The sequence below is a fragment of the Mustela nivalis genome, assembly GCF_964662115.1.
Source record: "Mustela nivalis genome assembly, chromosome: X".
NCBI lineage: Eukaryota > Metazoa > Chordata > Mammalia > Carnivora > Mustelidae > Mustela > Mustela nivalis.
The window spans coordinates 129830812-129857836 of record NC_139040.1 but is presented as its reverse complement, the minus strand read 5'-3'; the positions used below and the strand labels follow the sequence as shown (position 1 = coordinate 129857836).

At 45.0% G+C, this 27025-nt stretch overlaps 1 protein-coding gene across 8 annotated transcripts in view; it reads right to left on the bottom strand.

Moving 5' to 3' along the window:
- LOC309855557 (neuroligin-4, X-linked) overlaps window positions 1–27025 on the bottom strand; it is a 297214-nt gene that overhangs the window by 253897 nt on the left and 16292 nt on the right. For all 8 annotated transcript variants that reach the window (XM_082715937.1, XM_082715944.1, XM_082715939.1 and 5 more), the window contains 2 exons: window positions 9372–9539; window positions 5380–5466 (listed from right to left, as the gene is read on the bottom strand). The gene's annotated coding sequence lies outside the window, so the exon portion shown is untranslated. The remainder of the gene's footprint in view (window positions 1–5379; window positions 5467–9371; window positions 9540–27025) is intronic.

Genomic DNA, 27025 nt, shown 5'->3' with positions numbered 1-27025 from the left:
TGGGATACCCTCCCGAGCAAAGACATCCTAATGGGTGGTCAGAATACCCCTCACTAAAACATATGTTCTGCAATGATGTCATCATGTTAAGAAAGACATGCAGAAGAATTTTCTGTGTAATTGAAAAAAGTTGCATCCTCTCAGAGGCTGGTCAGCTCTGGACCACTGTGCAGGGAAGCTTTAGGCACAGAAGGATACCTTCCCAGAGTCAGATGACATTGGCTTCCTGCAGGCTCATTCTCTCCCCTTCTCAGCTCAACGGACAGTTGGAGGTAAGAGGTAGTCCAGTTCCTTACCTACGTGGTCTACTTAGCCAGGACTGGGCCTCACCCCACTTCAAAACTACGCATTTGAGAGTGCTGATCTGCATTGCCCTAGGCCTTCCTGAGAATCTCCTATGCACCATGCATTGTGCTTGGTACGGGGAAAGTTTTCTACGTCCACTGCCAACTGCATATTAAGGACTATGTGAAGGTTCTTGTAAAGGGATAGGAACAGGGCTGCTGTCCATTGTATTAACCATGCTTGCATGGGTTCAGTTACATTCTGCCCCACCCAAGTCCTAAAAGTTGCCTTTCTCCATTGTCCGACGTCATGGTTAAATAAATTCGTCTAGAGGGATTCCACAGACACTCCTGTTTCGGCAGTCGCTATAAAAAGGGAAAGAAGTAGGGCATGTAAAGGAACATGCTTAAGCGAAAGATCCTCAATCATCTACAAGTGAAATGTAGTTTGTTAATATTTACTACCACAGCATGCCAAGTAGGACATCCAACAACCTGCCAGAGAAAAACAAAACAGCCCCATTCCCTATGGATATTAATTACCCACTTCAAGGAAGCATGCTGAGTCAGAATTTTCTTGCTCTCAAATTCTCAAACACACCAAAAATGGAATCAATGAACTCCTTGGCTTTAACTTTACCCAATGCCCTTTGCTCAAAAGTTTAGTGAAGCAGAATGAAGTGACGATAATTGCATGCACTGAATCCAGTGCTCTTTCTTCTAGATGACAAAACAAGTGGACGGGGGCATGGCCACTCTGGTCTTTAAAGGGAGCCTGAGTCCTAACAGACGCAGCCGTCAGAATTATTGCTACAAGAGTTGAAGAGGAGGCATGGTAACAGGTGTATGTCTGCGGCACCATACATGCTGTAAGGATGGTCGTCAAATCTCTCCTTGGTGCATGGAGACGTCACAGGTGACATTCCCGAGTGCTCCCAGACCCCACTCACGCATGAGTACCATGTTGCAGGTAAAAAACACCAGCTCTATGTCTAAAAGACTGTAGAGGAGGCATTAATGGAATTCCTAACGTGAAAACACATATGCACACACATGTAGCTTATGTATATGTGCACGCGTGTCTAGTACATGCATCATGTGTGCACATGTATCATATGCACATGTATGTGTGAGTGTGTTATATGTGCATGCATAATTTATGTTATGTTAATGTTCATGACTGGTGAATGCAAGATGTTCTCCATGTGAAGACATGCATGTACATACCTTATCTATGTGTGTACATACATAATCCGTGTATCATTTGTGCACATGCATGTGTTATGTGCATGTGTGTACATGTATGTGTCATAGATGCATGTGTGACTTATATTAATATTCATGACTGATTTGTGAATCCAAGATGTTCTCCATGTGAAAACACGTATGTACACGTATCTTGTGTATATGCATGTACATGTATAATACACATATCTGTGCACACATGTATCATACACATGTGTGTACATGCATGTGTTCTACATGAATGCATAATTTATTTTATATTAATATTCATGACTGATTTGTGAATCCACGATGTTCTTCATGAATGGCCCTGCCGCCCTCCAAAGAATCAAGCCATGTCCTCAAGTATGGATGGGAAAACTATACAGTCAAAGAAGAAATATGTTTGGCTTTCCAGGCCCTGTGCTCTGGGACAGTCATTTGATTTTGGCCCATCAGGTGTATAAGAGCCACAGACAATAAATAAATAAATGCCACAGTGTGGACTGGGTTCCAATAGAAAATTATAGAAACAGGTCACTTGCCCACAGTTATGGCTGACTCACCTTGTGCCTGCATATGTTTCAAGGTCATTTACTCAAAAGTTGAGTTTATTGATGTCCTCCAGAGAAGAACAAAATTGGGCATAAATAACTCATAAATAATGTAAAAGAATCTACATAAATAGATACAATTGCCCCTTTATTCTACTCTGAAATTTATATTTCGGCAGAAAAGCAGCATTAAATTAGGGAGAAAAGCAACAAGTACTGTGTTGGTGCAAAGGAAACATTATGGGTTTAGAAAATCGTTGAAAGGAAAAGGAACAAGGAAAACCAAAGTATTTATATTTATCTTCAGTATTAGATATTATATTTTACATATCACATATTTTTATGCCATAGGCCTATAATCCTACATTGCATATATTATATTTGTGTAAGTTTTATATCATTATATTTAAGTCTATATGCCAGTCCCTTTACCAAATGGATTGACAGAACTCCTCTGTGTCCCTCTGAATCACAAAACGTTTAATAGCAGATCTACTGGCATAATGCGCTCAGAACTAGAGTATAAACAAACTATCTGAACATTCCAATTTATTCTTAGCCCCTACGCTAAGTCCTCATCATCAGGACCTGTGATGCACTCATAAATTCAGTTCCATAGAATCCTGAAATCCCTATTCATGCTTCATCTCTGCATCTCTATTTTTTTCTTAAGATTTTTATTTATTTGCCAGAGAGAGAGCACAAGCAGGGGGAGCAGCAGAGGGGGAAGCAGGCTCCCCACTGAGCAAGGAGCCCAATGAGGGGCTCGATCCCAGGACCCCAGGATCGTGACCCGAGCCGAAGGCAGGCGCTTAACCCACTGAGCTACCCAGGCATCTCTCGGCATCTCTTCACTTAAAAATGAAAATTAGGACTCCAGGACAGGATGGAAGGAATTTCTCTTGATCAACAGTTTTGAATGGAACTAATAAGCCATCTTGGGAATAAAACCGAGGAATTTCGAAAGTCATCCCAGAAACGTATGAAAATCCACTGCAAAGAGTTTCCTTTCACAGACGTTACCAAAGCAGACAATGATCAGGCAACATAGAAAACATGATTCAAGGGGCATACGTTGAAATTTTCAAGTCTCAGAGAGGTTTCCTGAAAGTTTTTCCTAGGAAGCTCATTGGTATCATTTATAATCACAGATGCCCCCCGGGGGAAAGGGCAATGGACGCCCGTCTCTCTGTTCTCTACATTTCTCAGCAGCCTGGTCATCAAGAAAGAGCTACTTAGCAGCAGACCTAGATCACAGCACCGTTGCCCCATGCACCTGCCAGCCCCCCTTGTAAATGACAGTGACTGCAAACGAAGACCCACGGAGCTCTCACTTCTCACGGACACAGGTTGGGAATGCCCAAGCAGGGAAACTCCGTCATAAGCTTTGCATCTAGCCACGCCATTGTCAGGATATAACACAGGAAGTTTTAGCTGAGGATCACCTCTCATCAAGGGTGAGCGCCAAGGACACCCTAATTCAGACAGGCTTCAATTTGGAATCAGTCCTCATCAAGGTCATCCCAAAGTGTAAGAACCACCGAGCACACCCTTATTCGTATGGGCACTTAGACAACCTCTTGCACACACGCGCGTGCACACACACACACACACAGGTCCATAATGCCTGGTGCTTTCAAATGCAAATTGAGCCCAAGTGACCATAGCCAAAACCCAAAAGGCCTTTCAAGATACAGAAGTCCTCATTCTGCTCTCCCAATGGCGCAATTTATATAATGTTCCCTCCGGGTTTCATTACAGGAGCTGTCACATTATGAGCTGTGACCGGTCCACAGCTCGGAGCGCGATGCCAGACCTATTACCACGGCTTCTCCTTGGAAGCGAGACAGCCTGATTGTATTAAGCAGAGTGCTCCTAGCACAGCGGCTACCGGAACGATTATGACCAAACCGCATCGGGCTGCCATTCCAACACTGGACAGTGTGAGAAGGAAGACAAAGCATTCTAAGACTTCATGCCCCCCTGAGATAGCAATACTCCTCCAGACTGAAAAATGGAAATAAAAACAGGGAGGGAGAAATTTAAAAAAAAAAGGGGGGGGGGGGCTTTTTTTTTTTTTTTAGAAAGCTACACAATTCATAAGACAAAGGAATTTACATAATGTACTGTTAATGATGATTTAGGTGTATGTGCTGATGAGAAATGTCTCTGTATGTTGAATGTCTTTGGTAAAATAACCTACACAAGCTCAAAATAGAAATCATCTTCCCATCTATAATCATCTTCCAAATCTGCATGTTGATAACAAAAGGGGGACAGCGGGAGTCTTTGTTAATTAAAAATAATCTTTGAAAAAAAAAAATAACTAGCACTTTTTTTTATGGCAAGAAGTGAGGGCGGAGTTTGCAGATCCAGTTTCTTGGAAACAAGGATTTCATATAAAAACCACGACCTTGACAATCTTGTAGAATTCAGAAATCCTACGGAAGTTTGTTACCGACATAGGAAAGATATGAAATTTCGTGGTCACGTCTAAGGAAGATGAAAGCCGATTGCGGTCTCAATGGTGGAAAATGTTTGGAAGCTTGGTCCGCAGACGGATGAGAAAAATGGTATATAGTGGATATATGAATGATATAATCATAAATACTTTCTCAGCAGGGCTTGAATTGACAGCTGAGCCATGAAAAGACATAACCATTCACCTGAAACATATTAAAACACATCCTTTCTCCTATCTAAGCATGGGAAGGGACAGGTTCAGATTTCAAAGTGTGCACTGATTCCATGAACAAGTGCTCAGAACCAGAGATCACAGAAATATTCTACCCATGTTCTCTTCCTTGGGATCTGCTCTATTCCTGTTCTCCAGATAGAGGCAAAGATCCCATGGTCTCAGTGGGCCCTTGGCGTGCATTAGAACCACACCTTTGATATTTTGGATCCCATTCTGAAGGGGCCACCATCATTCACATGCCCTCATAGCTTGGGATGCTCTCTCTAGAAGAGAGTGGGTGTTCATTGTCCCATGGGCTTGAGAGTCAATTTTGCAATGGCTTATACAGGTGACCAGAAAGCTGAGCCTCTCATCTGCATACACCAAATTAATAAGATATAGTCAGCCTTGTAGCTATTTGGAGGAAGAAGCAATTATTACAAAATCCTCAATTTCCAATGCATGCCATTTAAGCACTCCAAACGAGCTTCAAATTACCGCTTTGCACGTTGGTTCATTTCCAACAGATTGTGAGAAAGAAAACTATTTTTACTACAAAAGTAGCCAGAAAGCATTGCCAGGCTACAAATGCCTCAATAACGTAAGTAGGCAGAAGTCAACGATCACTTTTGATACTCACCATTACATTGTCCTTCTGAGAAGATGCCTTTAAAAATGCCTCCATGGACATATCGTTGCCATCTTTTCCATCTCAACACATCCGTTCCTATTAAGATAAAAATGACAAAGAGACATTGGTGCACTCAATAAAAGAGATTGGTGAGCCCGCTTCGAAGCCAATGTTCTATTGCTCACATGACCTTTCCTACGGGTTGTTATAGGAACCAGCTGATAATGGCAGAAAGGGATTCTTAACTGGGTTCTCCTGACAGGACACCTGCACAGGTGTGGCTAACTGTAGAAGCCACGACCCGCCATGCTGGTCATCACGAGGCATGATGATTTTTAGAATCAATGGAGACAAATTAAGAATCCCAGTCTCGTCTGCATTCATTCCGGCTCTGTTCCATGTTTCTTGATGATGACAATCAATTTAGCGCATGTCTACGTGCGATCTAGCTTATTTATGAGTTTTAAATCCTTGCAAAACGCAGTTGGCCAAGAGAGCCCATTCGTGTTCTAGAAATCGTTTAGTTGGAAGAACGAAGCCGGAGTCTGCAGACATCGTTCTTTCCCCTACAGGCAATGGGTCAGGACGGGAAGACGTAACACTGGGCTCTTTCCTGGCTGCACTGTGAGAAAACTCGCATTCACTGCAGCAGTAATCTTCCCAGGATTGTCAAGCATTCTTCTTGTCATCTCAACATGACATCTTCTGTCTAGAAGCGTCTCACGCAACGCTGCCCCTTCTACTCACAAGTGACGGTCACAACAAGGCAAGTGGGTCCTTGTGAGCTATTTGACAGAATACCAGCTTGCCACGGACACCATTTCAGAGTGCTAGGAAGGAGAGGGAGCGGAAAGAGAGACTACCTCATTTAATGCACTCCTCACGCTACCTCAATGCTTGAGGAGTCTTAGGACCAAGTAGATGAGGTCTTTGGGTTTCAAAGCTAACGAGCTAGCACATTATTAAATTGTCGGAAGGCAGGCTCCTATTTTAAGGATGCTTTGATTACTTGTATCAACTAGCACAATTACTTATTACTAGGTGTTTCAGGAACAGTGTTGATTAAATATATTTTTGAAAACGAATTCGTACATCACGACAATCACAATGGCATTCACCATCGCTGACCCTTCTATAGCCGTGCTGGGTGGCTATCAGAACACCTGTTTTATAGTTGGAAAACCAGTGTTCACATGCTAAGTCACGTGGCTCATAGGCTTTGTGGCAGAGGGAGGCAGAGCTGAGTCTCCCTGTACGCCCATGACCACCACACACTTAACCCAATCGAGCTGCCTCATCACTAAAAGAACGATCATAGCTAACATGTACATACTGGGTCAACATTTCACACATCATCTTCTCAAGAAGCATAGAAGGTAGGGAAGAGTATTATCACCATGAGCTGAAAAGGGGGAACCAGAAGGATATTAGGCAATGAACCTAAGAGCACAGAGCCGCAAACGGAGGGCTGGACTCCAATGAGGTAGCCTGCTACCCAGGCTCAGGTGGGACAATGAACATCTATTCTGTTTCACATCCTCAGCTTCCCCCCCCCCCCACCACACTGTGGGAATCTATAGCTGAAATGCTTTTCACCAGCAAAATGGGCTATTGGATATCCACAGCAATGAGAGACTCATAGTGCATGAGTCATGTAGGCAGTAGACGCTCACTGAACACCAGCTATCCCCACACTGTACCATTAATACTACAACTTGAAAACTGGCCCTATTTCTATTTCACTACGATCACAGGTCCTCTCTTGGCTCTCACCCATAAACAAGTGTTAAATACACAACTACAAAGTTAACTATATATGTGGTTGAGGCAAGTTCTAGAAACATTAGTATGAATTATGTCTGACTGGCCGAATTTTTTGCTTTCTTGTGATGGGGACGAGACAAATGGTCCTTAATTATTATCTTGAGGTTGAGTTTTTGTTGGTTTCTTGCCTTATTTTGTTTGTTTGTTTGTTTGTTTTTAAGGTACGCAAGTAGGATGGAATGATTCATCATATCGACTTGTGTTTTATTTTAAAATCTGATATTACTAAACTCTGATAGAACAAAATCAATGGTCCTATCCCATGGTCCTCTAGTTGAGTGGAAGTCTCTGGAAAGAACTCTGTTCATCTGTATACCATAATACCAACCGGTATTCGAAGCTGGTACACCCTACATCAGGAATGCTTCTACCTGTCCTGCTTTCCCCGTCCCATCATCTCCCCCACCTCTCTCAATGGAGCCAACCCAGTCTTATTGTATTATGTCTCCTGCTGTGCAAGGCCAAATACATTCCAAATATTTTTAGTTTCTTCATCAAGGATAACCCTTTAGGTGTGAACTCACAACGTAGCATTCTCCCAGACTGGTTTTTCTGTGAGAAATTGCCCAACACTGAGGAGTCTGAGACAGAGATGGGCCCATTAGGATATCCATCCAAGTTATGCCACTTTGGGACTAACCGTTGAAAATCAAGGAAGGATACAAATCACCAACAGGCCCCCATGCAAATACGCCATTTTTCTCATCTGTTTTTGGCTTCATGATTCACCATGGGACATGTTGTGGGTAGCCTTACTTTGTGTATTTGAAGCTATATTATAAGATATAGTCATGTGTCGAATGTTAAAGAAGGTTAAAGAATAAACTCTCTAGATTAAAATATTACTTTTTTTAAGGTAAAAATACTTCTTGGTGTTGGTGAGGATGCGGAGAAAGGGGAACCCTCCTACACTGTTGGTAGGAATGCAAGCTGGTGCAGACGCTCTGGAAAACAGCATGAAGGTTCCTCAAAAAGTTGAAAATAGAGCTACCCTACAATTGACTATTGGGTATTTACCCTAAAGATACAAATGTAGTGATCTGAAGGGAAATGTGCACCCCAATTTTTACAGCAGCAACGTCCACTATAGCCAAACTATGGAAAAAACCTAGATGTCCACCCACAGATGAATGGATTAAGAGGATGAGGGATATATATATATATATATATATATATATATATATATATATATATACACACACACACACACATATATATATATGATGGAATACTATGCAGCCATCAAAAAAGAAATGAAATTTTGACATTTGCAAAGACATGATTGGAACCAGGGGGTATTGTGCTAAGTGAAATAAGTCAATAAGAGAAAGAGAACGATCATGTGATCTCTCTGGATATGAGGAATTTGAGAGGCAGGGCAGGGGGTCATGGCGGGTAGGGAGAGAAACATGAAACAAGATGGGACCGGGGAGGGAGACAAACCTTAAGAGACTCTTAATCTCACAATACAAACTGAGGGTTGCTGGGGGTGAGGGGGTAGGGATAAGGCGGCTGGGTGATGGACATTGGAGAGGGTATCTGCTATGGTGAGTGCTGTAAAGCGTGTAAGCCTGATGATTCACAGACCTGTACCCTGTACCCTGTATATAATAATACATTATATGCTAATTTTTAAAAACCTATAATATTTGGGGAAAATGTATTAATAAAATATGCTTTGGGGATGCAATAATTGACTATGGAAAAAAAATAATTGTTATTTTACTATTACATTTGGACTGCATGGCCTATATCGAAGGTCTTAAAAGACAGAGAAATGTTACTACAAATCGCTGATTATTTTGGAAGTCATATTACACTTTATAATCTAAGGTTTGACCTTATCATGCACTTACATTTGTAATGACTTGCTCTGTACTTAATATTTATTCATTGATAGAGAAAAGAATCCTTTTTTTTAAAGTTTTGTGGGTTTTTTTCATTTTTTTGGTTTTTTTAGTCATGTCCACACTGAACATAGACTTGAACCTACATCCCCAGGATTGAGAGTCACACAGCCTAGTGACTGAGCCCTAATTAAAGCAATATTTATGAGTCACTAATATATTAACAATATGATACCTCATTAATATATTAGCAAATGTTGCGATAACATGATCATTTCATTTCAACAGAATCTTAGCCTGTAGATGGTACCTTCAGCAAAGCATACAGACCTTTTGAGGAACAGGAGGCGTGGAATGGAGAATGATGAGCTCCACACTAAGACAATGCTTCAAGGAAGCCTCTCCATAAGCTTTCATCTTTACAACTGAAGATACGGAGCTTCATGAAGACGTTCATAGCCATTCCCATTCACCCTGGGTAGTAGGTCAAGAGGATACCTAGAATACAAGAGAGAAAGATATAAATGCCTTCCTAAAAGATGGCATTCGTGGGCCTCCAAGAGGTCTTGGGCTTGCGTGGGCTTTCCAAGAGGGCACTGATACAATTGTATCCCTTTGTACCTAAGTAACTTGTAATAAATATTGTCTAGAACTCCAGGGACAAAGGAATAGAAAGTACCAGGCTAAGTGAAGCTGACCACCCTAGGAAAGTCTTAGGAGCTGCAGAGAAGAGTGTCTAAAGAGAGGGGGTAAGAAGGGCCTTATGGGCCAGAGTAGAGCCTACAGAAAGCATGAGCAGGCAGCTGCATCAGGGCCCATGGGGTCCTCAAGAGGTCCACACCATGACTCAGCTCGGGACTCCCTAGGCCTCAGCAGCACCGTTACGAATGGCTGCACCAGGCTTGCACACACGTGTACAAAACCAGAAGAGAAACTCTTTTTTAAAACCTAAACATATATCAGGGTGCCTGGGTGGCTCAGTCGGTTAACGTCTCTGCCTTCGGCTCAGGTCATGATCTCAAGGTCCTGGGATTGAGCCTCACATCGGGTTCTCTGCTCAGCGGGGAGCCTGCTTCCTCCTCCTCTCTCTCTCTGCCTGTCTCTCTGCCTCCTTGTGATCTCTGCCTGTCAAATAAATAAATAAAATCTAAAAAAAACATTGAAAGAAAGAAAAGAAAAACCTAAATATATTTCAAAGCCATATAAAACAATTTTTTTCATTTTATTTTATTTTTCTCAGGGTTCCAAGTTCACTGTTTATGCACCCCACCGAGTGCTCCATGCAATCCGTGCCCTCCTCAATACCCACCACCAGGCTCACCCAACACTCCTCCCTCTTCCCCTCCAAAACCCTCAGTTTGTTTCTCAGAATCCACAGTCTCTCATGGTTTGTCTCCCCTGAGTTCCCCCAATTCACTTGTCCTTTCCTTCTCTTTAAGTCCTCTGTGTTATTCCTTATGCTCCACAATTTTTTTTAAGATTTTTGTTTGTCATTTGAGAGAGAGAGTCAGAGCAGAGGGTGAGGGGCAGAGGGGAAAGCAGGCTTCCCGCTGAGCAGGGAGCCCAGGACCTTGAGATCATGACCTGAGCCAAAAACAAATGCTTAACCAATTAAGCCACCCAGGTTCCCCTAAAAAATGTTTTAAAAATCTTAGGGGCACCTGGGTGGCTCAGTGGGTTGGGCCTCTGCCTTCGGCTCAGGCCATGGTCTTAGCGTCCTAGGATCGAGCCCCACATCGGGCTCTCTGCTCAGCCGGGAGCCTGCTTCCCCTTCTGTGCCTGCCTCTCTGCCTACTTATGATCGCTGTCTGTCCAATAAATAAATACTATCTTTAGAAAAAGAAAAAAATCCTAGGGTTATTCATTCTTTATTTAAATTTCTTTTGAGTTACAGTGACCTGATGAATTTCTGCAAGAAAGATGAGAGGAAATTCCATTTTGAGGGATTTCTTGGGTAGCTATTAAAAAAAGGAAAGAAAGAAAAGGCATGCTGACATAGGAAGAGAATGTATGTCTAGGTTTCGGGGGGGTCATCCTGGATATTTCTAGATGTGTATATAAATGTTCAAATTAACATAAGTAACCTAATTTATGTAACCCAAACTTTATCTCCCATCTCTCAAACAGAACAATCTTCCAAATTATATCCATTTTTGAAAAGATGCATATTTAATAAAACATCTGTTTCTGCCTTGGATTTGCTTTCAGCTTTATACAATGTTCAAACTGTTTAATTTTTAGCATTATCAAAGCCGAGTAAAAAACAACAGAGAGACAAACTTCCCTTCAGAATGTAAAAAGTGTTAACTTAAAATATATACTGTCAATTACAGTGCTACACAATTCTACTCCTCCTGAACCAACCCAAAATTCAGATGAACTCTCAAAGAATTCATTTCTTGCCCCACATGGGCTAGTTTTGACCCAAACCTTTACAACGAAATTAAAAATTACTTGAGTCATCTGTTCAGCAAGGAGTAGACACAAACAGCAGAGCCCGCAAATTTATGGCTTTCGTGTAAGACATAAAATAATTAAGCTCCAAAATCCTTAGCATCCCTAAAATTTATCACTCTCAATTCTATAGGCATGGGCTAGAATGGGAAATTGGAAGCCGTTCACTGATGCTGTCTTTAAAAAAATAAATACAGAAGAAAAATTGTAAAAGTCTAGGAACATGCATACTGGCAGAAAAAAAAAAAAAGATAAAAGCCTTCTAAAAATAAATCACATAAGTATATTGACTAATCCTCACATTTTCAGTTAATCATGCTCGTTTATAAGCTCGATAATTGAGGAAGAGCGATGTTCCCTTAGGGAAAAGACAAACTTGCTGCTACAACTACATTAAATAAAGGATCAAAGATGTCTTCTCATACTCTCTCTGGCTCGGCGACCTTTTTTCAAGAAACGGAGGTGGCCGGGTTCTTAACGCTTCTCCTCAACAGCAACCTTTGCTTTTCTCCTTCATTCAGTGAAAACCCACAGAGCGTCTAGCAACTACTCACTTCTCTAACAATCACCCAACCGGCGCCTCCTCTGAGCTGAACTCGCCGCAACACACGTGTTTAAGGGAAGGCAGGAAAACATTAAAATACACCTAGGTGGGCAAAAAACCAAAATGCTTTCCAAGGTGATGGAGCTCCAAGAAGGACGTCAACAGTGGGTTAAATATGGAGACAGGAGAGCATGTAACCCACGTTACGTGGGAAGAGAGAACATAGGAGAAGGGGAACCAGCAATGCCCTAAGTCGGTCCAGGCTTAGTTAGAGCACAAAAGTGTAAGACAAATGGTGTACCAGGAGGGTGGTAATCCCACAGTGCTGTGGGGTCAAGCTGGGGAGGGGGATACCAGACTCGCTGTGTAAAGTCAAATAGGTCAATAAAGAGAATTTGGGGTTGAGGCTAAGGGTCACATGTAGCCATCCCTTGTAAAACATTTCAGAGCAAGAGGAAGGAAGATCAAAGATAAATACTATAAAAAGCCTGCCTTATGATGCGCCTCTATTTTTAGGTATTTTACATGCTTCATGAACTTACTCGTCTTGCAAACACCTCTAGATGGAGGGACTCTCTTCATAACTCCCTTATGGGTAAGAAAACTGGAACATGAAAAAATCAACTTCAGGGGCGCCTGAGCGGAAGGGCGTCTGCCTTCAGCTCAGGTCATGATCCCAGAGTCCAGGGATCAAGCCCCGTGTCAGGCTCCCTGCTCAGTGGGAAGCCTGCTTCTCCCTCTCCCATGCCCTGTGCTTCTGTTCCCTCTATCGCTGTCCCTGTCAAATAAAAACAAAATCTTTAAAAAACAAACAAACAAGAGAAAAAATGAACTTCCCATAGCACGGAAATCAGACAGCCGGGCCCCTTTGGTAGAAAGTGATGAGCACTTTCTACCGGAGATGAGGGTCTGCATGCCAACGTTAGAGAAGAAAGAAAGTACAAGGCAATCTTAGCCTCATGTGATGGAGAAGGTACACATATGTGTGAAATACTAAGGGGAAAAAAATGTATGGTTCTCTCTCCCTGCCTCTGGTTCCTGGCCCAGAGTTCCTAAAACCCTCGGGATTCCCTAAGTGATAACAGCACTAGGAACATCTTTATGTTAATACTTGGTCTCTGGCCATGGTTCCTCATATAGAGCTCCTAAACCCCTTGGAATTTCCTGGGTAACAGGAGTGTCTTTTGTTCTAACGCTTGCTGGTCTCCCAGATAGCTTCAAAATGGGGGCTGGTCACCAGGAACACCATGTCACCGTTGGAAGTTTGGAACTTCTAGCCCCGCTCCAACCTCTGGAAATATGAAGGGGCTGGAGACCGGGTTAAAGATTGGTCATGGGTACCTGATGATGTCTTCATCAAATATGAAAGGGACAGAGTTCAGGGAGGTTCTGGGCTTGGTGACCACACCCATGGCTGGGAGGGTGGCTCCCCCAACTCCAGGAGGACAGAAGCTCCCTTGCAAGACCCTCGCAGACCTCATCCTTTGTACCTCTCCATCTGTATCAGTTATCGTGTCCTTTGTTATAAGATTAACTGGAAGACATCAAGGAGATGTTTCCCTGAGTTCTGTGAGCTGTTCTAGCAAACGATGCAACCCAAGGGGGGGGGTTGTAGGAACCTCTGATTTGTAGCTGATTAGAGCAAAGTTGTGAGTCACCTGGGGACCTATTGTTTGCAGTTGACATCTGCGGTTGAGATGGTCTTATGGGACTGAGCCCTTCACTGGTGGCAAATGCACTGACTGCAGTTAGTGTCCAATTGAACTGAATTGTAGGACAACCTCCAAGTGCCACAAAGAATGGCTCAGTGGGGGGAGCGGAGTCCCCTTACATTTGGTGACAGGAAGTACTGAGTGTGTGAGTAAAGGAGGAACACAGGAGTTGAGGAGTGCTTTTCCCAACCGATGTGGGAGGCAGAGTGAGAAGACCAGGAACAGGTTCAGTGAATCCCAGAGATACTCAGGGAGGAGAGGTCAGGACGGACTTGAGGGTGGCTGGTTCAGGAGATGGAAGACCATGTGTGCTTGGGGACAGTTTCTGGACAGTCCTCTGATGCAACCTATCTTTGAGGAAGGTGGAGCAGGGAGAGGTTTAGAAATAGCTGGGAGAGTGTGAACAACCCTATAGGATGGTAGTAAAGTAGAAGAAGTCAAGTGAGAACATGGCCGTGGACAGTAGAGACATATCACAGTCAGGGCAATAAAGAGAGACCTGGAAACTGATTGACAACAGGCAGACTGGACAGAGGGTGCAAACCGCAGGATGAGGGCCTGAGTGCAGAGGATGCCTCCCCTGGGAAAACAAAATGCAGGAAACGGAGCAAGCTTGCCAAGAAAGACAAAGGGCAGAACCTGGACACACTGAACTGAGCTTTGGCAGAGCACAGAGATGAAGTTGTCCAAAAAGAAGCAACTGTGAGAGCAGGAGGCAGCTTGAGAGAGAAGTCAGAGCAGAAAGTGGACCCACGTGGGGCTCCCAGGTGGAAGACACGATTATATCACGAGCCGAGGCAGAGCTACGTGGGGCAGTCTGGAAGCTGGAGAAGTGGTCTGGGACTGAAGCAGGGGGAGCAGCCCAAAAGTTCAGAGTCAGAAAAGTTCATTAAAGGAATCGAAAGGCAGTAGGGGGGAACCAGAGGGGAGAACGTTCAGGAATTTAAGGAAGGATAAAGCCCCCATAAAGGAGGGACGATGAACATGTCAGAGGAACTCCAAGAAGAACGTTGGCTCTGCTAATGTGTCAGCACCTGTAGTGGTGCCCGTGGCAAGCCGCAGAGCCCAGGTGAGCTGTCAGATCAGAAAGCAGAAGAGATGTAGGAAGAAATAAAGAAATGTGTGTTATGACAAGTCCTTCCCTCAAGGTAGGACATGTCAGGACATAAGCAGGTTTGCAGGCAGATGAGAACGGTGGGGAAGGTCTTGATAATGAATATGGGAGGCCAGTGTCAGAAAGAAATACTATAAACCACAGAATGTGGAGGACTGAGAAGTGCATCTTTTCAAGTCCATCAGTTACCTGAAAACCACCAAGAACCACCTGTTCTCTGTGAGTCTCACAGATGTCTTTAGCATCTGGCAATGTTGACCAATGTTCTGAACCCTCACCCAAGTTCTGAACCCTCTCTCTTCCCTTAACAAAATGACCTGACATAAAACACCAGCCTCCACTGGCAACCCCATTGTTTGGCCCTCTATGCAAGACAGAGCCATCAATACCATCTTCTGGGGCTTTGCAAGAGTATCATGAATTCCTCACCCTCTCCTGCCACTAGGTCTCAATTCACACTATTAACCTCATGGCCTCAACCTCCATCTCCATCACTACCAACATATTCATATCACCTCCATCATATCTGCCTTAAAACTGACATCCTGTGAATGGTTCACGTCAGGAAAAGCAACAGCAGGTCTCCACCAGAGCTGACGGAATAACATCTATTTGCTTTACCATTGGGTTCCGCCATCTAGAATGCCCTGATGTCAATTTATTAGTCATCCAACACAACTACCTGAGCTTGAAATGACACTCAACCCATTCCCGTGTACCTGTGTAAATTATCACACGTCACATGCATGTATGTCCTCATTCGAGACGTGCCTTTATTCAACACTTGCTGCACACCTGGATCAACTCCCTACCTCCTTTGCTCTTCACACAAAACCCCATCCATTCTGAGACACAGATCATGAGGAACTTCTTTGTAAACGTTTCCATGACAAACTGGCTTCCATGGTGGCCCTCAATGGTCCCAGCCTCCATGTACCAACACCCTCCAGCTGTCCCCTTCCAAACTGGTGCCAGGTGTGACCAACAGCATGCAGAACTTGAGATGAACCAACCTCCCAGTTCAAGGCAGAAAAGACCACAATTTGCATCTTAGGATCCCTCCCTCTCTGCCTGTCTCTCTCCTTCTCAACTCAAGGAAGTCAAACACCCAAGTGGTGTACCTGGCCGTAGGGAGTGGCTCATGTGGCAAAGAACTAGGGCCTCCTGCTAAAGGAGGGACATGTAAGGGACACTCTCCACCGCCTTTCTCAAATGTCCACCCCCGTCTCCAGCTGGAGTGCAGCATCACGCCAGACCCCTAACCGGAACCACCAAGCCGTGTGGCTCTTGAATTCCTGAGTTCCAGAAAAACTATGAGATAATCAGTATTTTCAGCTTTAAGCAGTGTTTCAGAGGAATGTTTTAGGCAGTGATAGACAAATAACAAATTGTCCCAAGTGATCCCACTGGCAAATACGACTCTAGTGGAAAATAAGACTATCTTCCCAAGGTCGTGTTTTCATCGTCCTTATGGACTGTGTGGTGTACATGCCTTGGAGTAAAAGTATTTCATCGATCATTCTGTCTTCTCTCCTGCGATGGTGATCTCACCGGGATCAGGGGTTGAATCTTATCTGTGTTTCTGCGCCTTGCATTATCTAGTCTGGTGACCTTCTCAAAATAAGGTGTGCATATATGGTTATCCAAGGAATGAATGAGGGAGTGAATGAGTGAAGCTCTATTCACGGTTTCTTTATCTCTGAAGGCAAGGTAGCTGCATGTAGCCTGGAATTACAAGACCTTGTTTGAGACAGAATGTGCCCTTGGATCTCTGAAGTGGAAAACAATAGACTGCCTTCAAGTGATTTGAATTATGAGCCGAGCCTTTGGAAGCATGGGGGGATAAATAATATCCAGCATATCAATGAGCTTTTATGGAGGTTATTATTAATCTTTACATCCCGCACAGTGCACAGCACATGGTAGGTGCCCAATAAATAGGTACTGCTTAGAACTGACCGGGAATCTGAAAACAAAGACAATGTGTAAATCAGAAGCGCAAGACTCATGTCAAAACCAAACTACCAGACCCAGAGTTAGTGTGAAAGCCACCTTCCAAGTAGGAGGGACCGAAATAGTACATGAGCATCACAAGTTAAACAGGTCGTTTGTGGAAATGTAACGTGAAAAGACCCAGAGGCAATGGTTCTCAGAGTGTGACCTCTCCTGGACCAGTAGCGGCGAGTTCACGCGGGTGCCATCTTGGATCCGCCAACTCAGAAATTCTGATGGGTGGAGCCCAGAAGTTCTGCAGGGGGTTCGGATAGTCAAGTTTGAGAAACGCTGCCCTAGATGATGGGCTTCAAAAGCGTAAGACTTAGGGTTCAGTGCCTTCTTTTGCTGAGAATCTTCCCAACGATATTTTTCGAAGGGTGGGAACCTACTCTGAGCCACTGATGCATGGGCACAGGATGGAGGTTAAACCAAGAGTCCAGAAGTCAGCTCTGTCCCTCATTCACATCACAGGGGTCTTTCAGCACCCGCTCTGAATGCCACACTTTCAAGCTCCAAAATCTGTCTCCTCCCCACCATTTCCTCAGGTTGCTTTAACCCTCTCTCTACTGGAAGGTCTTAACTTCCCTTGGAAGACGTCCCATGAACCCAACCCTGAAGGAGCATCCCCTATGAGGAATCTCCATGTTCTCCCAGCCCCGCAAACATTCACTGAGCCACTCTTCTTAAGGTAATGATGTCACATGGTCTCAATGTCATCATTTCTGGACCACAATGGACCACACGCACCAAGAGGGAGCCGACGTGCCTTCCTTCCCCCACAGAAACATCCCAACGCACGCTCGTTGCTCAACGCATAAAACATTCGGTAAAGTTTCAAAAGGATCTGACCTTCACACCAACTGGGAGACAAAAGACCTGCCTATGCCACCCTAGAAACGTTGAGAAATCGTCTTCACTCAACTGTTCACCATGCATGATTACACGTTGAAAATACGCTGGAGAAAACTCGTGCCAGACTTGATCTTTCCTTAGAGCGAGACACAGAAGCAAGACAGAGGCAAAGAGGATGTGACAAATCACACCCACGTTGTCCATTGAATTTTAGCGCAGCATAGGTTTTTCTCCCATAAACGCTGCACCGTGCTTGAACGGCCAGACTTGGGCTCACCTCGACGTGGTCCAGCACATCCGCACCCCGGACGCGTACCAGACGTCCCCGTGTCTAGCCGCACAGCCCGTCTTCTCAACGCGCACGCACCCCTTCCCCAGGTCACAATGGAGCTGATTCAGAAAACACACGGAGCGTGCGTATCCCTAATCAGCGCTGGAAATGAGCGGCATTCAAGTCAAGAGTCTTAATTACCATGATCGCGGCTCTGGAATCATGCAGAGTGAGCTGGAGAGGACCTAGGGATGGTTCCAACCCACTCGTTTCCCAGTCGAGGAGTCGGAAACCCCAGCACGTCCCCGCAGAAGGCTGCAATTACACAGGGGGACCGCCACCCTCTCCCCCCACAACCATGCCCTGAACATGTGGGTGCCGGGGTAGGATGCCGCGGCAGTGTCTCGGAAACGCTGATGACACAGAGGGGACTCTGGAGGACAGATGTCTCTCCCGCGCCAATGCCGGACGGCGTCAGAAAAGCCAGACGAGGCTCAGGAAAAAAGTGAGGGGCTGGGCTGGGTTCTGCCTATCACCTGGCTCTACCCAGGCTGCTTCCCTTTGGGTCAGTCCTGCACACAGCCCTGCATCTTGGTGGGGCTCCTGGGGCTGCTGGGACAAAGGACCACACACTTGAGGTTTAATATATTCTCCCATCAAATGCCAAAACTCAAGGTGTTGGCGGGACCCCGCTGTTGTGAATGACCCAAGGAGTCTGCCTTCTTCCTGTAGGTCTGCATTTTCGCTTTATTGTCTCCCTCTGAGATGCACTGCAGTCACGGGATCAGGGCCCCCTTGCCTGACCTCTTCACGGCATCTGCACAGAACCTCTTTCCAAATAAAGTCACATCGGGACATGCTGGGCATCAGGACCACATCCTGTTGTTTTTGGGGGGGGGGCACAATGCCACCCACCATGCTTGGCTTATTTGCAAAATGACACGATTGGATGCGTGGTGTTTGTCCTTGAATGTCTGGTGTTAAACCTGGAGACAAACCAATGGGGAAAATTGTACGCCGTCTCTCTCTCTCTCTCTCACACATACACGCACACGCAGATGCGGGAATTTGGAACTGGGGAACCAGAGCATTTATTTGGATGACGGGCCGGATGGGTTTCCTTTCAACCAGGCGTGTTATCACCCCATAGAAACGACCTCACTGCTTCTGCGTATTTGCAGGAGGTTGAGGAATGAGGTCAGGCTGGGTGCTGTTGGCGAAGTTCAGATTCACACACGCATCCGCTCAAATTGTCGGAGGCAGCAATTTGCATACATACACCAAACCCCGCACGGAACAGTTGCATAATCCATGGGTCTCCCCTCTTATACTTTTGCCAGAGCCGAGCATATTTGCCTCTCTCCTTGGGCAACAAAAACTTAATTTAAATCTGTTCCATTGGTTAGCTTGAATATTTTAGTTTTTATGTTTTTTTTTTTTTTTAAGATTGTATTTGTTCACCAGAGAGAGGGCGAGGGGGCTCCACAAGCAGGGGCAGAGGTAGAGAGACATGGAGAAGGAGACTCTCCGTTGAGCCAGGAGCTCAATGACACGGTTGGTGCTTGATCCCATGACCTGAGCCGAAGCAGACGCCCAGCCATCTGAGCCCCCCAGGTGCCCCTAGTATGAATATTTTAGCCACAGCATCAGAACTTCCAAAGTAGGGAGCCTGGGTGGCTCAGTGGGTTAAAGCCTCTGCCTTCAGCTCAGGTCATGATCTCGGGGTCCCGGGATCGAGTCTCGCATCGGGCTCTCTGCTCAGCAGGGAGCCTGCTTCCTCCTCTCTCTCTCTCTCCACCTGCCTCTCTGCCTACTTGTGATCTTTGTCAAATAAATAAATAAAATCTTTAAAAAAAAAAAAAGAATTTCAAAAATATAAAGCGACGTTTTAAAAACAGAGGCAAGGAAAAAGGTAGTCGGGACATTTAGGAACGATGAAATGCAGACCATGAAATGATACTCGTCGCAGCCAATATAAAAGCTAAAATATGCACAGGAAAAGACCAGCGCGACCTCCCCCATCTCCTCCCGCCCCCACAGACACACAATGCGAGGTTACAGAATTAAATTATTGATAACAGCCGTGTCTCTCGTTCAGACTTTCAGGAACCACAGAAGGCGAGCCCCTCCTCCAATGAGGCCCATCACCGCACTGTCTTACGACAATCTGAATAGAAGTGACCGGTTTTACCCCGTCCTTGCATCGAAAGCATGTAAAATGTGCCTATTCCTCCCAGGAGTTAAGAACCATCACGCAAAGTCAGCTATTTTGAAATCCTTTGCATCAAAGCTTGCGTCTGCGTCCATCGGGGTTGCTGATCCTAATTCCAGACCTCGGAGACGCACAATACCCTCTCTTCAAAACACATTTTCCTGGATAAACTCATCTCGTCGTGACTCGCAGACTAGCAAAACTTCTTATTTTGTTGGAGAATCTGATTTTCATCGACGGCATCCCAGCTCGCAAGAGAGAACCCCGTGTTCAAGGAGTCTTACGTTTAATTTTCTGTTCCGCCCCTGGTTCACAGTTTGCACCGACATCTCAGGGGTCCTGCTCACTCACCAATCTGCGGGCATCTCCGGGACGGGAAATCACTCTGCCCGTCAAATGCTCAGCCACTGTCTTCCCCTGGACTGCATTTCCCTCTGCAACGAGGCTCGGCCCGATTTCAGATAAGCTAGCTGCGTGGCGTTCTGCATTTTGCCCTGAAAGATGCTTATCGAGGATTCTTGATTCTTTTTTATTTTCTCTAAAACTCTCCCTTACATACATCACTTCCAAATTCCTTTCCGATAACGCGTTTCATAGTGACTATGCCCGGACATCGGCCTGATGCTAGTGATGGCGGATACAATGCATGAAGTTGATTCTTGTTAGAACGCCGCAGGGATGGTGTGGGTGCTGTCGCTCTTTGACCTGTTTGCCACCCCCCCTTGTTTTGCTGGCCATGCCCAGCACACCTACGGGGCCGCTAGGACCCCAAAGAGAATGAGGATATGGCCGACGCACACAGACTTCTTCACTTCAAGGGATTTTTAGTCCCCGGGGAACTCCAGCAACATCTGGAGATGTTTCTGGTGGTCACAGGTGGGAAGAGATTTGCTCCCAGCAGCGTGAGGCCTGCAAAGCATCTTACAAGGCACAGGGCGGTCACCTGCATCAAAGAATCACCCTCCCCCAATATCAACAGTGCCAACGGTAGTGCATCTTGTATGTAAGGGAGATATAGTCCTATTACATATCTGAGCACATCCAATCGTGTCTTAAATAATACCCACCACCGGTCAGTTTGCAAATGTCTCTGAGGCATCGTTTTTGTAACCCATTGCGATGATCTTCTACTTCCTATCACTTAGGATCTCTAGTCTATGCTGTGGAAATTTGGATTTATTAAGGGCTCAGGCACACGTGTACGTACACACACCAACAAAAGGGACACAACTGCTACTTCTAGCAAGAGCCTTCCTTTGAAAGGTGGGTAGGACATTCCTTTTATTTTGTTTCCCAGGAGAAATATGTAGCATGTAGCGTTTTCCAATGTGCGACCATTTCTGCAAAGGGCCTGGAGGTCATTATCCTACTGAAGGAGGAGGTCATGTTACCAGCAGAGAGTGGAGTGGTAGTGACCAGGGGTCGGGAAAGAGGGGAAGACGAGGAGATGCTGGTCAGAGGGTCCCAACTTCCAGGAGGAAAGTGGATAATTATGGAAATCTACTGCTCGACAGTGAACACTAACAGACTAGATGCTTGAACTGTGGAGAGTACATCTTAACTATGTCCACCAAACACGAAGGGTCAATGAGTGACCCAAGGGAGGTGTTTGCAAAAGGTGGTCATGATGTTACGTATAAATATATCCAAGTAACGGGTACACCTTACAGTTATGCAATGTTATATGCCAATTTTATCTCCATAAAGCTGTGGGGGAATAGCATTGCAAAAAAGCAAAAGGAACCAGAAATTGTCTTTGTTAATCTTCCTTTGGTCCCTAAGCTGTCTTGAGACGGGACACCCTTATATTAGCCTGGGAACCATGGCCATGTGTATGGTGGGCTTGGAAACCAGTGGCTTCAGTGTGGGACACAGTACGGCATTCCCTCGAATGTGAAAAACAAAATGAACATATAATCTAGCCATTCTGTTTTTGGGAATATATGCAAAAAGAAAAAAAAAAAATCCCTCAAGGGGGAACTTGGGTGGCTCAGTGGTTTAAGCTGCTGCCTTCGGCTCAGGTCATGATTCCAGGGTCCTGGGATCGAGCCCCGCATCGGGCTCTCTGCTCAGCGGGGAGCCTGCTTCCCTTCCTCTCTCTCTGCCTACTTGTGATCTGTCTGTCAAATAAATTTAAAAATTTTTTTTTTAAATTTAAAAATAAATTCAGAAAACTACCTGCCGAAATACACATCAGCGTAGGAACCATGGCCAACGCGGACCGTACCAGGCTACGTTATTACTCTTTGCCTTTTGTGTTCGCACATGGGCTTCTACCAAAATGACCTAATCTGGTTGAGTGACTGGGCAAAGGGGAGAGAATTAGAGATGGGTAAAGGGGGGGGATATCGTTGACTGATGGAACAAAGTCTGTGTTCCATCCTCTTCCTCATTGTGTGTTGTCAGCCTGGTGTACAGGTTGGGAACAGAGCACAGGCGATGCAGGGCAGCCACAGAGCTCCCCATACACACACACAGACACACAGACACACAGACACACACACGCCGCTGGCCATGTTCCTGCAGCTTTCCCCCGTGAGGGGAGCACATCCTCAGACCACGCAGGCTCCCCCTCTTACAGAGTCGATAACGGAGACCCAAGATCCCGGACAACGTCCATGTTCTTCTAAAAAGGACCTGAGTACTTCGTTTCGCTGATGCCCTCATCGACCTCCCTGTAGGTTATGCCGAAAGAACCCTTTCTTCAAGGAGACTCGGCAATGAAGAGGAAAGGATGGAGGGTAGGCGTACAGACGCGTGGAAATAAATTCAAAACGCAAATCAGCGTATCGTCATGCGTAGCCCCGTGTGAGCTCACAAGATCTTAAAACGTGAATTTTTACTTTAATGGCTTGGAAGCGGATGATTATAGTTTGAGGTGTTATAAAGATACAATACAATGGCTATTTTTTTAAAGGGTCTTATACCTTATAGCTATATATATATATATATTTAAAGGGTCTTATATACAAATGGCTATCAGACACATGAAAAAATGTCCATCATCACTAGCCATCAGGGAGATTCAAATGAAAACCACATTGACATACCACCTTACACCAGTTAGAATGGCCAAAATTAGCAAGACAGGAAACAACATGTGTTGGAGAGGATGTGGAGAAAGGGGAACCCTCTTACACTGTTGGTGGGAATGCAAGTTGGTGCAGCCACTTTGGAGAACAGTGTGGAGATTCCTCAAGAAATTAAAAATAGAGCTTCCCTATGACCCTGCAATTGCACTCCTGGGTATTTACCCCAAAGATACAGATGTCGTGAAAAGAAGGGCCATCTGTACCCCAATGTTTATAGCATCAATGGCCATGGTTGCCAAACTATGGAAAGAACCAAGATGCCCTTCAACGGACGAATGGATAAGGAAGATGTGGTCCATATACACTATGGAGTATGATGCCTTCATCAGAAAGGATGAATACCCAACTTTTGTAGCAACATGGACGGGACTGGAAGAGATTATGCTGAGTGAAATAGGTCAAGCAGAGAGAGTCAATTATCATATGGTTTCACTTATTTGTGGAGCATAACAAATAGCATGGAGGACATGGGGAGTTAGAGAGGAGAAGGGAGTTGGGGGAAATTGGAAGGGGAGGTGAACCATGAGAGACTGTGGACTCTGAGAAACAATCTGAGGGGTTTGAAGCAGCCGGGGGTGGGAGGTCGGGGTACCAGGTGGTGGGTATTATGGAGGGCACAGATTGCATGGAGCAATGGGTGTGGTGCAAAAATAATGAATACTGTTTTGTTGAAAAAAATAAATAAATTTTAAAAATAAATAAATAAAATATATTTTTTAAAAACACTTTTTAAAAAAGGTCTTATACTTTATAGCAATATATTTTTTTAAAGGGTCTTATACTTTATAGCAATATATGGACACGTGTTTAGATGAATCTCACGGTGCCATCATGAGAACAGGGCAATACATGAGGTTAAATAGGAAAGACCAGACCATGCAATCCTTATTTCTCCAGCTACGTGATAGGTCCACGGGATTCATGACTCCTCAGACTTGAAATCCTCTATAATAAAATATCCAGTCACATTTCAACTGGCTAGAATAGGATTTTCAGTATTTTTTTTTGAGGATATGAATCAGTATACAAATCAAAACACTAGGCAGAAATACACACAACAGAATACACCAGATCCCTATTATCGTCAAGGTAAAAAAAAAAAAAAATACAATAATGATAATGAGGAAGATTTGTAATAATCCTGAAGTGGCTTTTGCTCCCAAACTATGGGACGTGTAAGGTTCGAAATGGAACAACAAAGCGTCAGAGACTCTTAATCTCAGGAAACAAACTGAGGGTTGCTGGGGGGGGGAGGGGTGATGGGAGGGTACGTGCTACGGGGAATGCTGTGACTTGTGTAAGATGATGAATTTGTTTCAGACCTATAGCCCTGAAACAAGAAATATATTATATGTTAATTTAAAAAAAAAAGAAAAAGAAAGTTCAAAATGGCATAGATACAGATAGATACAATGTAAAGAAAGACGTGGATGTATATAGAAATGTGGATACAATTTCAGTACTACAAATGGAAACAGTATGATGTAGACAGAGTTAGAAACATGGTATCAAGTTGGGAGATCACAGACATACAATATATCGTCATGAGTCAAGACATCATACATGGATGAAAGATGAAAGTCGATCTAGAGTCATGGACTTATAAACACATACAGACGCTGTTGATTAAGATACCGATAGACAATGCTCACTGGATGTTTAAAGATTCAGAAAATTATTTGCAGAAAGGATATAGGTGGTTTGGTGTTTCACCACTGGCTTTGGGATGATAAGTGATACAGTTACCCACAACTTCTGTTTCCTATAATACTTCTCATTCCTGCCCTATAAGGAAAAATGCACTGTCCTTCAAAATCTCCTTCAGGGGCACCTGGGTGGCTCAGTCTCTTGAACGTCTGCCTTTGGCTCAGGTCTTGATCTCAGGGTCCTGGGATCCAGCCCCGCACCGGGCTCTCTGCTCAGCCGGGAGCTTGCTTCCCTCTCTCTCTCTCTCTCTGCCTGCCTCTCTGCTTCCTAGGATGTACTTTTATATCAAAACCCACATCACGGGTTGAGAGAACGAGGTTGCTTTTTAAAGTATGGATCACGGCCAACAGAAGCACGTGGCCACGCAGCCAGCAGGACAAAATGTAAACTCCGTGGGTCAGCCCTGGAGGTCTCTGGGCAGCAGCACATTCCTGCAGTTTCATGCGTGTCTGTCGGAAAACGCTAGAGGGGGGTGCGGGAAGGAACGGTGCCCACGTCACCCTCAAGCGTTTCCTGCAGGAGAAGGTTGCAAGCGAATGCAAGGAAACTCTGTCAAAGACATTGTGCACCTCCGTGGCTGGTCCACTGAGGTTTTCTGCAGGAAGGTGGCATTTCGGTGAGCTGAACAGCCCGGGGACCAGCGAGGGGGCAGGCCGAGCTGACCAACACAAGCGAGACTCTGAGTGGAACATCAAAGACACATTAGGTGCCCCCTCGCTTCCGCCCTCCATCTCTATCCAACCCATCTCCACGAGATGCTCTAGAACACAGTCTCAGCATTTGCATTTGGGAGTCATCAAAATGCAAAGACTTCCCGGGGTCCGAACCACGGCAGCGAAACAACAGAAGGAACAAAAGGAGAGAAGCATGAACAAAGTATTAGGAGATACTGCCCTGTGGTCCTTCAAGGATGCACAAAATATCTGTGTGTCCATAATGACAAAAACGGATGATGGAAGAATTAGGTGGACGCAGGAAATCGTCCTCCGAGACGCAACGTCCGTCACTGAGGTGGGGAAGTCCAGCACCCAAGCCATACAGCCGAATTCTCCGTGCTCCCCTCCTTGCATGGACTTTAAGCAACTTGCTTGGAAAGCACAGAGGATGGAGAGGTGAGGGGTCAGGAGACTTCTCAGCGGAGGAACCCGGCAACGCACTCCTACGTCAGCAGGACGATGGGGGTCAACGTGAACCGGGAAACTCACGTACATCGTACACACCCTTGACAGAGTGATAAAGACCATTCCTCTTTGCACAACCTGGCCCCCAACCCCAAACACACAAGACCCTCTCACGTCAGACAGACCCGAATGAGGGGACGTTCTACATGCACACCGCACAAAGACGACGGTCGTGAAAGACAAAGACAAGGTCTCCGAGAGCAAGAGCCCGAGATTATGGGACACATGAGGGAAGCATCTACAAGGTGGTTCCCAGGAGCGGATTGCAGAACGGAAAGGGAGCCGTAGGTAAAAACGGGTGTAATAGCAGTAAAGTCTGCAGTCTGGTTACCGGTAATGGGCGGGTGCAAGCTCCTTGTTCGGGACGGACGTCCCAAGGCGATGCAGTGTGCTAACTTGGTCCAGATAAACAGGCACTCTGTAAGCCCCTCACATGGGGTTTTGTAAATCTAGAACTCCCTTAGAGCTTACTTCTAAAAATGAAAACAATTGCAAATGCTGTTTGCAAAATTGTATTTGCAATTTGCAGAAGTTTGCAAATTGCAAAATTGCATTTGCAATGTGCAAAGTTGTTTGCAATTGTATTGCAAAAATGTCCTAAAGGGGAAAAAAGGGGGGGGTATATTTTGTACAATGATAAGCATGTAAGAATCAGCCCAGGGTTGGGAAAGGGGTTCTGCTACCTTCCTATTGCGAAAACTCTCCTCGCCCTGGAATCATCAGCTCCTGGTTTTATCAGGAATCAAAGCTCCGATGTATTCCAGCAATAGTAACAAAGTTCTAGTTCTAAAATGTGTCTCACTTAAATAAGAATGGACCCATTTCAAGCGCTTTTTGTATTAAGGCATCG